The sequence below is a fragment of the Myotis nattereri genome (genome assembly GCF_964212035.1).
Source record: "Myotis nattereri genome assembly, chromosome: 16".
Lineage (NCBI taxonomy): Eukaryota > Metazoa > Chordata > Mammalia > Chiroptera > Vespertilionidae > Myotis > Myotis nattereri.
The window spans coordinates 47,643,087-47,655,449 of record NC_138091.1 but is presented as its reverse complement, the minus strand read 5'-3'; positions in this window follow the sequence as shown (position 1 = coordinate 47,655,449).

Sequence of the window (12,363 nt, the reverse complement as noted above, 5' to 3'; positions counted from 1 at the left end):
TGAGTGCTTAAGTGACAGATTTTAAGTGAGGGGACGATACCATCAGAGTGACCACCCTGGAGGACCCCGGGAGGCAGTGTAAAGGATGCGTTAGAGGGAGAATGTCATGGGAAGGAGGGAGACCAGTTAAGATGCAAATGTAGCGGTTTAGGCAAGAAAAGATGAGGGCAGTAGCATTTATAATGGAATAGAGAATGAATATATAATGTAACAGTGTAATATTATATTTATATTATACATGTATGCATATCAATATGTGTATAAGTATATGTGTGTGTGTGTATGTATGTACGTATGAAGAGAGAACTGGCCAGCCTTAGAGGGAAAAGGAGATAAGGAAACAGAAGGCTGATTGCAGGTTCTGGGATAAACAGAGGCAGGAAGTGAAGCAGATGTTGGTGGAGGTGGGGAGTTGAGTAGACAAATGAGTTCAGGACATAGTGGGCTAAGAAGCCCAGGGGACATCCAGGCACAGGTGCCCAGCAGGAGCTCACGGGGATGCTGACCTGGAGATACATCTTTGGGATATGTATATATATTATGGTTGGAGTCAAGGGTGGAGGTATTTGGAGAAGAAAATGGCCTTTCACACAGCCTTAAGGAGCAGTGGCATTTAAGAAGTTGGTCCAGAGTATAGACCTGAGAAGGAGGCGCGGAGATGTCAGAGAGCTAAGAGAGAGAAAAAGTGGAAAACGATGTTCCGGAAGACTGAGATGAAGCAGGTCACCTGAGAGGATGCCGGAGGACTAGGAAGGGGGCTATTTTCATTGTCTTTCAGACAGAGGGCGGATGGCCTCCTCCAGGCTGGTCAGAGGAGGCTTTAGGAAATAGAAGGAAAGGGAGAAAAAGAAAAGGCCTGCAAGATAAGAAATGGAGAGTGAGTCCATCTGCTCTTTGCTGTGTGTTCTTGACTCTTGCTGCAATAATCAAGTGCATTCATAGGAAATAAAGCATGTCACGTGATGAAATGTGGAGAATCAGATGTTCAAAATGTGTCTATTCTGTGCTTCAGGACCAGACGTGCTGACAAGGGAGACCATCCAGTGTGATCATGCTGTCCTTAAAAATGATCCTTTGATAAACATTAAACTGTTCTGTCTACCAGAAATGTTAATGAGGAAAACAAACAATAGGGCTATTTAGGAGCATTTCCAAAGTGAAGTGGAAACCCTAAGAGAAAACAAGAAACAAAAATAATCCAAACCTGGATGAACATTGCAGACCTCAGCTGCCCTTAAATTCTTTCTCTCTGCCTAACATTACATAATTCTTCACCAGCCAACGATATCAATTTCACATGCTAGAATTCAGTATGTGTCATACTTAAAGGACAGGGAATTGAGAGGAGAGAATGACATCAAGAGAAGCAACACACATAACTTGGGAAGCAATGCATATAAAGGCCTGAGTATTTGTTTGAAAAAGTTTAAGAATATTATTAAAAAATAAGTGACACAGTCTTCCATTTTGGATGATATAATGAGCTTAGGCACCTTACCCGACTCTCCTGCTGAACACAACTAAAAGTTATGGATAAAATATTACAAATATCTGCTTCTAAGTACGTGAATTAAAGTGAGGAAGGGCCAGCTGTCGAAGCACACAGCAGGAGCTCTGCACGAGGGCTGCTGCTCTGAGCTGTCCTGAGTCTGGGCCGAGCTTGGCAGAGTGTCTTGGGAGACGGAGAAGGAGATAGAGAAGGTGTAGGTGTGTAAAAATGAGTCTTTATTGCTGAAGCCAGTGGCCATATAGCCATTAAACAAGAGCAGTCCTCACAGCGAGGTCCATACAGGCGGGCAGCCGGACACTGGATGGCGAATGCATATCTTTCCCATAAAGCAGCATCCATCTCTGTACCCACAGCTATTATCTGAGCAGCCGCACACCGCCTCCTGGACTCACCGCCTCACATGGCAGCGGCACCTGAACTCTCTGGCTCAGCAGCTTCTCCTGTCTCTCCTGCCCAGCTGCTCTCTCTAGCAGACTTCACACACTCCATCCTCAGCCGACCCCAGCCTACTCCAGCCTAGTCCAGCCAACCAGCTGTCAGTAACCTACTTTTATACCATTTAGACAAAGAAGGCTTCGTGCCAGCGGTGACACCAATCATATTTGCCACAGAAGGGCGCCGTGTGCCTTGTGTCCTTGCACCCGCTCCTGGTGTGTTGGCCTGGTTAGGATTCCCATTCCGGCACATGCCCAGAGCGGCCCTTGGCCATTCTGGTGTATTGATAACAAGGCATTGGTGCTCCCACCGGCCTTGACTGTCCGAGGACCTGGCAGGGCTCCCACATCCGCCAAAACCAAATGACAGTAGGATCCCAGAGAGATAAATGGAGCAATTGCCAAACCAGTGAGCTCTCAGTTTTCAAGGACTTACAGAGCTCCAAGGACAGAGGCAGAGCCCAGGCGGAGAGTCTGACTGGATGCTCTCCCGGACAGGTGAGGCCCTAACGCTGGATGGGTGACAGCTGCACAGCAGTGCGAATGTGCTGAATGCCACTGAACGGTATGCCTAACAACGGTTAAATGGTACGTGTTAGGCACAGTTGACACCTATGAAAAGTAGTTAATACAAAATTCCAGATAATATTCATTTCTGGGATGAAGAAAGGAGATACAATTGAAGAGATACTCACAGGGGTCTTGGTAATGTTCTTTCATGGCCTGGTAATAGATTCAGAAGTGTTCATTTTACCATTATTTTTAAAAACTAAACATATATGCCCTGGCTGGTTTGGCCCACTGGATAGAGCGTCAGCCTGGGGACTGAAGGGTCCCGGGTTCGATTCCCGTCAAGGGCATGTACCTTGGTTGCGGGCACATCCCCAGTAGGGGGTGTGCAGGAGTCAGCTGATCGATGCTTCTCTCTCATTGATGTTTCTAACTCTCTATCCCTCTCCCTTCCTCTCTGTAAAAATCAATAAAATATATATTTTTTAAAAAACTAAACATACATGTTTTCATGGGTGATGTATTTCTCTTAAAATTTCAAGCATGAATATATATATAAATATTAGGAATATAAACATACATGGTAAAACTATAATGAAAAACATGGGGATTTATAAACACAAAATCAGGATAATGGTTACCTCTGGGAGGGGATCCCAGAGGACTTCAGAGATCATGATGATTTTTTTTTTCCCTTCTAAAACTGAGTGATGGCTCGGCAGGCATGGCTTAATGGTTGAGCGTCAACCTATGAACCAGGAGGTCACAGTTCAATTCCCATGTTGTGGGCTTGATCCCCAGCGTGGGGGATAGCAGGAGGCAGCTGATAAATGATTCTCTCTCATCAATGATGTTTCTATCTCTCTCTCTCACCCTCTCCCTTCCTCTCTGAAATCAATAAAAATATATATTTTAAAAATTGAGTGGTGGATATACACAAGAGTTCAATACATCATGATCCCTTATTTCTTACATATACTTTGCAAATATTCTTTTTATTTATTCCATATTTAATAAGATGTAATTTAAAAGAAAACCCTAGCGATACATGTTTTAAAGTTTTGGCTCTGTTTGTAAATCTGGCCCCGTGACAAACACTGCGGACAGATACTTAATTAGACTTGTCGAGGCCACTTCTTTCCTGATGCCGTGTGGTGCCATCAGATGACCACAGTGGTCGGAAAAGTACTTGTGATGTGATGAACAGACAACTTTAGCACATAATACACCACAGCGCTCCTTTATGCAAGTCGATACCAGGAGAACGTGCCCTGCCTGGGGGTATATTAAGGTTTTGCTGCAGCTCCTCCGGCTCCTTACAGGGTAGAAACTGGGCCACTAGGTCCTGTGGTTGCTTTCAGACCACTAGCTTCCTTTGCCTTGCCCAACACCAATAAAGGAAGAATGCACATATCCAACCAACGGAATGATCCTGTCATAGTTGACAAAGGAAATATTTTTCTAGGATAAAGTACGAGGTGTCTCTACTATTATATTAGAACATTGGACAGGGCTTATCACAGGGGCTGAGGGCCATTTGGCTGAGCCCTCAAGTTTCAAAGGTCTTCAAGTTTAGGTCCTTGGCCTTGTCTCCAAATGAGGTAACAGTCACAAAGACACATAAACAAGATTCCATGAAGACGTTTGTTGTGCAGCGTTAAGCATATGTTCCAATACCAGACCACACTTCCTATAGTGCCCTGTGAGTTAGTATTTGTTATTGTCATTATTTGTGACCGGCAGTTATATTGCAATGTATTTCTTAGTTTGGCATTCTAACTTATTAAGTATAAATATTTAAAATTTTATCACTAATTTTTTTAAATGCTCTGGGGTTTCTTCATTCTGTAATAAATCAGGAACTTTAAAAAATGAGGGTTGACCTTAGCTGGTTTGGCTCAGTGGATAGAGCGTCGGCCTGCGGACTCAAGGGTCCCAGGTTCGATTCCGGTCAGGGGCATGTGCCTTGGTTGCGGGCGCATACCCAGTGAGGAGTGTGCAGGAGGCAGCTGATGGATGTTTCTCTCCCATCGATGTTTCTAACTCTTTACCCCTCTCCCTTCCTCTCTGTAAAAAATCAATAAAAATATTTTTTTAAAAAATGAGGGTTGCCCTAACTGGGTTGGCTCAGTGGATAGAGCGTCAGCCTGCGGACTGAAGGGTCCCAGGTTCGATTCCGGTCAAGGACATGTACCTTGGTTGCGGGGACATCCCCAGTAGGGGGTGTGCAGAAGGCAGCTGATTGATGTTTCTCTCTCATCGGTGTTTCTAACTCTCTATCCCTCTCCCTTCCTCTCTCTGTAAAAAATCAATAAAATATATTTTTTTAAAAAAAATGAGGGTTGCCAGATTTAGCAAAGAAAAATGCAAGACAGTCAATTAAGTTTTAATTATCATTTTTTAGTGTATCTCCCTACAAAATTTGGAACATACTTGCACACAAAACAAGAGTTAGTCGTTTACCTGAAATTAAGATTTAACTTGGTGTCCTGCGTTTTATTTGGTAGCTCTGTTAATGGACATACCTGACTTGCACACCTCTGTGTTTCCCAGAGTGAGTGGGAAAAGGAAACAGCATTTATTGAGTGCCTGTTATGCAAGAGCCAAGAACATTACAGGTGTGGTCTCATTTAAACTTTGCAACAACCCTGTGGGGTGTACATTATTGTTGCCGTTGACAGTGAACGCAAAGCTTGAATAATATATGTAAGGTGAGACGGCAGACATGAGATGAAGAATCAAATTCAGGTTTGCTTCCCAAATGTGTACTTTTCTCCTAGGAGTGCACATCCCATCGGAAAACATCCAGATGGACTTACAATAAAGGTATTAATAAAAAGGGAGAAGATTTCTGGAGATACTTCAAAGGCTTTTCTATCATAATAATATTTTATATGAAATCCTGTATTTTTTTGTATCTAAATCTGTTTGCCTTGAGTGTCATGTAATTGTACGTGAAATTTGCATGGCCAGACATGTTTCAAGAAATTTAAGTGTTTTGCCTTTGGAAGCTCAGGGAATCTCTTTGGGTTTACAGTGTCTTCATCCAGAACCTGAGGGTGTTCTGAGACAGCTAAAGTGCTGACCGGTTCTCTCCACCTTTAGGGTTTCCGCCCCTCTTTAGAGAAAACAGATTTTATCTTATACAGCTTTCTGCTGCCACCTGCTGGAAAAATTACAGCACCGAGTTCTATTGAGGAACCCCGGTCAGTCCCCTTGATCCTGTGGCTCATTTGCTTAGTAATTTCAGTCAATTAACAAAAATTGTCGTTTTCTGGGTTTTCTGTGTTTTCAGTTTGTAAAGAATTCCAAATAAGTCAAGCCTTCACTTTGACCATCTGGAAATTAAATTTTTAGCAGCTTATCCCACGGGTGAGTATTAGTCATACTTGTCCCGTGTTTTGCAATGACCTGCCAAACTACTCACACGGAATTTCATTTAATTGCTGTGAGTGTCACAGTCATGAGGTCTGATAAGAATTATTTAACAGAACAAAACATTTCTTTTTCTTAAAGTATCTTTTCAAGATTTTGAAACATTTCATTTTTGTGTTTCGAGAAGACAAGGATACAATGGCTCATCTTTCACACACACACACACACACACACACACACAACCTCGTATGAATGAACACATTTTTTTAAAAAAATCTGACTGCTTTATGCCTAGAGAGTCTAGATTTTTAACTGGAAAACATTTTTTCTAAATTAAAGGCTAAGTGTTGGCCTTACTGTTTTTACATATAGTCTTTACTTTTTAGAGCAGTTTTAGGTTCACAGCAAAACTGACTGGAAGGTACATAGGTTCCCCCCCCATCACCCCTTCCCCCCCCAGACACATGCACAACCTCCCCAGCATTAACATACCCCACCAGAGTATGATGAACCTATATAGATACATCATTGTCACCCAAAGTCCATAGTTAACATTCGGGTTCACTTTTGGTGTACATTCTATGGGTTCTGACAAAAATATAATGAGATGTAGCCAGCATTAGAGTATCTTACAAAATCGTTTCACTGCCTTAAAAATCCTCTGTGCGCTAGAGTCGGCCTGTGCATTCCTCCTTCCGCCAAAGCTCCTGGCAACCACTGAGCTTCTTACTGTCTCCATAGCGTTGCCTTTTTCACACATCATGTAGTTGAAACCATAACAGAATGCAGCCTTTTCAGACGGGCTTCTTTCACTTAGTAATATGCATTTAAAGTTCCTCCATGTCTTTTCACGGCTTCATAGGTCGTTTCTTGTTGGCATTGAATAATATTCCACTGTCTGGATGTACCACAGTTCATTTAGCGAATCACCTACTGACAGACATCTTGGTTGCTTTCAAATTTTGGCAATGATGAAGACAGCTGCTGTAAATATCCATGTGCAGGTTTTTGTGTGGACATGTTTTCAACTCCTTTGGGTAAATGTTTTGTGAACATCGCCAAACTGTCTTCCCAAATGGCTGGACTATTTTGCATTCCCACCAGCAATAAATGACCGTTCCTATTGCTCCACGTCCTCCCTAGCATTTGGTGTGATAGGTGTGTAATGGGATCTCACTGAAATTTGCATTTCCCTGATGACATCATGTGGAGCATCTTTTCAGATGCTTCTTTGCCATCTGTGTGTTTTCTTTGGTGTGGTATCTGTTCAGGTCTTTTGCTTATTGTTTAAGTAGGTTGTTCATTTTCTTATAGTTGTGTTTTAAGAGGTTTTTTAAAAATATATTTTAGATTACATCCCTTTATCAGATATAGGTGTTTGGGGTTTTTGTTTGTTTGTTTGTTGTTTTTTGTGTGTGTGTGTGTTTTGTTTTTGTTTTTTTGCAGGTATTTGCTCCCAGTCATTGGCCTGAATTTTTAAAACAATTAAAATCACTTTCAAAAAATATAAAATAAAATTACTTTCCAGAGTTCCCAGCATAAAGCTAAAAGTTAAGCCCAAATATTTCAATCACAAAATATAAAATATGGGATTAAATGTATTGCTAGTTGGGGTTGAGCTGGCTCCAGAGGGTGGAAGCCAATAGCCAGGCCCTTTATATCTGAATCACATTTTCTCAGGGTTTTCTGGTAGAGCTGCCTGGAGCCTGATGCTAAAGGGTAACAAAATCAGGACCCTACACCTTTCTAAACACTAATCCTGGGGTAGGACTTCTTCTGGCGAAAGATTGTGAGAGGAGGTGACACCCACTCACTGCTGTGCTGTTGGTTCCTTCTGCCTCGGGATGTCCCAGCCAGGCCTATGAACTAACTGGCTTCAACATTTGAGTACATTTATCCATTACCATCTTTCAGTGTATGATGAGGCTCATTTAAAAACATCCAAAACTACTTTCCAACCTTCTCCCTCTCTTTCATTAGTGGTACATTAATATGCAACATTGTATATTTTAAACGTTTTTTGAATAATACAAAAGAAAAACAATATTGCCGTGCTGTCATGTGAGCAGTGCCATTCCTTCTAGTAGTTAACATGCTCCTGTATACAGGTTTCTTTTAAAATAGTATAAGACTGTACATATTATTTCATAGTAGGCTTTTTAATGTAGCACTTTTTTTCAGACAAAATTTGCATGACCTAAATGTAATTTCTCAAACTGGCTTCATGCTAAGATGCTGGAGCTGAAAACCTTGGGAAAGACGCTTACTCCTGGGACCCTGGTGTCCTTGTCTAAAAAGTGAAGCATTTCTTGCTATTCCCCTGCAAAGCCAATTTTTGGATGAAATCTTGTCACCATGTTGCATCCTAAGGACTCTATGTAACAGCTCTTAGTTCTGCATACCCTTTTAAATGTTTGTGTTAGTATATGCTTTTCCAACTGCCCTATGCAAATCACTTTATTTTTTGCTAGCAATTTTTGTGATTTAGCTGACTAGTCTTTAAAAGTAAAGAAGAAAAAGAAAACATTTCAAGCTTATGTGACCTCATACTCTCCTGTTTTTCTCCAGGCCGCTCCACTAAACACTCCTTTTCCATTTCTTCACAAAAAAAAAAAAAAGGACAAAAGAGAAGTTAAAAATCATCTATGGTTGGGCTTTACTCTAAGTATTCAAATACATAAATGCATAAAAGTGTAGCAAAGAAATCGCTATATTTCCATTCAATTCAAATCATTATGATTTAGTAGGAAGAAAAAGTAACAAATGTAGGGAACCAAAATAAAGCAACATCAATACAAGATAAGAAATATCTCAGAAGGATGGAATAGGAGTTGGAAACTCTGAGGAAAGCAAACTAGAAAGTAAATTACTTTGTCTAAAGAAGGGAAGTTAGAAGTGGCTTTAATTCTTGTCAATTATATAAAAGACATGAGCCAGAGTTTGGGCCGGAGTCGCAACCTGTCTGTTCCTGGTCCCTGGTCCCTGGCCCCTCAGCGGCATGACGTTGAAGGAGCTCCTGGGGTTCCATGGGTGCTGCTGATCCTGGTTCCCCTGAAGTGGGGCTGTGAACCTAAAACTACTCTAAAAAGTGAAGTCTCTCTGTAAAAAGACTAAGGCACTTAGCTTTTGGGCAAGGCAATGATACAATCAATAACTAGAATTCTCATGTAAACCCTTACAAGTAAAACAAGCTTAATAAATCGACAAATATTTTAAGTTAGTTAATTTAGAGTCTATCAGAAAATGTCTTCAATTTCCACCTGCTGTTGCTGAATACAGAATTGGAAGGGGGCTATGCAAATCGAAGGCCCTAAAGCTTAAGCTTCCATAGCCTCCTGGTAGATCCATCTCTGTATCTGTTGCTCTTCTGTATGTAAAAGATACGAAAGAGATACAAAGTATCTCACGGAGTTTACTTCGGCCTTTAGGAGAGAGAGCATGCTTAAAGGAGAAACAAGCTTTATGGCGTGTGAAAACCGTTAAGGAGCTGGTGCAGGATTTGTAGAGGAGGAAAGTCATTTCTGATGGACGCTTCAGCCCAAAGAGGTAGGGGTAAGTCTGCTAAGAAGGAGACACTTCCCCACCTCCTCCCTTTCTTCCCCTCGGTCCCGCTGAAGTAGCAGGTGTGTTTCCTTAAGAAGAAACGGAATACCTGCTAGTCCAGGGGTGGCGGTGCTTGTGACCACGAGCCACTAGAAGGCAGAAACTACGCATGTCCTGCAGCTAACACTGAGTTTGGCAGAAAATAGGCATCAGACAAATGTAACAAATGAGTGAACACATAGAGGAGGAACAGAGAATAGAGGACGTTGAAGAAATGTCAGAGGGATTTGAGTTTGATGTAGCTGGCAAGGCAAAATCACCACAGGTTCCTGAGATGGGAAACGACACAGTGGACCCGCCGTACTTCTCACGGACACATTGCTGAACCCAGCAGCATTTGTCACAGCTGACAACTCATGCTGGAAGCACTTCATTTCAGGCTTATGTGACTCCCTACTCTCCTGTTTTTCTCCAGGCTGCTCCACTAAACACTCCTTTTCAATCTCTTTTGAGACCTTGTCCTCCTTTTCCCAATTTCTGAATGTCAATATCCCTCAAATGAAAAAAAAACCCAACCTCTTAAATGTATCCCTAGCTCCTTCCATTCCCTCCCCCACCCCATCTAACTCATCAGCAAATTCAGTTACTTCTGTGCCCAAAACATTTCAAACCTATGTCTCCAGGACCAACACGCTAGTCCTGCAAAAACATCCTAGCAGATCTCATCTCCTCTCCTACCTGCTTCGTTCATTCTCCGCATAAAAGCCATGAAATCTTTAAATGATGTAACTCTGATTCATATCACTCTTTGCTAAAACTTTTCTATGACTTTCTAAGGCACTTTGGATGAAATCTAAACTTCTCAACACTCAGGCTCTTTGTATCCACTAGGCATTTCATTCATCGCCTACTGCCGAGGCCCGCAGTGGTTCTCAACCTTCCTAATGCCGCGACCCTTTCATACAGTTCCTCATGTTGTGGTGACTCCAACCATAAAATTATTTTCGTTGCTACTTCATCACTGTAATTTTGCTACTGTTATGAATCGTAATGTAAATATCTGATATGCTATATGTGTTTTCCAATGGTCGCGACCCCCAGGTTGGGAACCGCTGGCCCTAGGGGCTGAGGTCTTGTCAAGGGCCTATAACAAGTATTTGAGACAGGAGGGGGTGGAGGAGGGGAAACAGACTCCAAAAAACTACAACATCAAAATTAATAAATGTGTGTGACTACATAATATAACAATATGTCAACTAATCCTAAATTTCAAATCAACCTTTCTGCAGTTACTTGTATATTTTATTTTAATGAGGGATGTGGGTACATGGTATTTTGTTGAATATAATGTGGAGGAGGTCCTCCCAAACAGGACTACAGGAGGCCGACAGGGGTTCTAAAATGACCCTTTTAGGCCTTTAAGGTCCTGCATGTGCCCATCTGTGCCTGCCTCTCCATGATCTCCATGATGCCACTCTCCTACCTGCTCGCTAAACTCAGCCAGCCAGCCTGGCAAATTCCTAAGCTGCACCAAAACCCTTCCCCGTGTTCCCTCCTCCCGCCAACCAACACTCATCCTGACAGGCTCCTTCCCACCTACTCGTTTTCCACTTAGTAACCTCCTCGCGGGGACCCCCCTGACCTGTCCATCTAAAGTAGGCACAGGTGCCCCCCCAACGGCCTGTTCTGTGGCCTTCTTTCCTCCATAACCTTGCTCTCCATCTGTAGTTTATTTTGTCTGTTTATTGTATCTTCCCATGACACTAAAAAGCTCCATGAAGGTGAGAAACTTCGTCTTGTTCTCTGTTGTATCCTTAGGACCTACTCTAGTGACTGGTGCAGAGCAGGCCTCAATGAACAGCCGCTGAATTTGTGAATAATGAAGGAGAACTTCATCTTCGAGGGAGGAGGGCCAAGCCGGAAAGATTTGCCGTGGACTCCATCTTGGGAGGCTGGAGGCACTCTTCTTCCTCTGATCCTAGGCCCCCAGATGGGTTTCAAAAGGAACGTGTGGAGGTTTTTCCCCCGCAGAAGTTCTGATGAAAGCTCCTGTAACTTACCCTATTGGGGTGGGGCTAGGGGAAATTAAAAAATGGACTCAAAACTAGTTTGAAAGGGAAGGAAGTGGTTGAAGGCAGGGGGATGACTCCCCAGGTTGGGGCACTTCCTTTGTCCCCGCCCCGCCCCCGGATTCTAACGGCTCCACCCCTTCCTGTCTTCCGCTGGGAGCCAGGAATGGCTTGTGCCACGGGTTCCGGGTTCCGGGTTCCAGCGCCAGGGCCCTCATCCTCGTTAATTATTCAAGATGGAGGAGGACACTAGGAGAGGCGCTCTTATTAATATTCATGAGGGGCGGGGCCTCCCTCCCGCTGGGGCTCCTGGGAGGATTCTAAAGTCTTCTCGAGGCCACTAGGGCTCCTGGGAGGCGCGACCGCAGCGCCGGCGCGGATCCGAGCCGGACCTCTCTTCCCGGCCGGAAAACCTCGAGGAGATTTTTCTTAAAAAACTTTAAGAAATTTGAGGATGGTGGGGCACAACGACTAACTCCCATCTTCCTGTGATTCTCTAGCCGGAAAACGGTCACATTCTGTGGTAAAAAGAGATTTGTTTCCCCCGTCTTTTCTTGAGGTAGTTTCCCTCTCCTGCTGGACTGAAGCGGGTGAGAGATGCACCCGGTGCGGCGCGGCCCGTGGGCCGCCGGTTTCTCTCGCGTGGCCTCTAGTTGGCCGCGTTGGAGGTGTTCGGGGCTCATCCCCGGGGAGACGGGGTGCGTCTCTTCAGAAGGTTTTCTGAGGGTCGAACAAAATCGAAAGCCCGGCGAATCGCTGTGGGACGACTTTCCCTGAAAGGCAGGAAAAAGTTCCGCCAAGAGGGCGCTCCAAGCCTTCGGCACACAGTCGGGCTGGGCGGAGGGCAGGGGAAGCGGTGCTGCTCTTGTTTCGGGGTGTGGCTCTCGCTCCCCAGAGGGGCCAGAGGAACCCAGCAGCAATC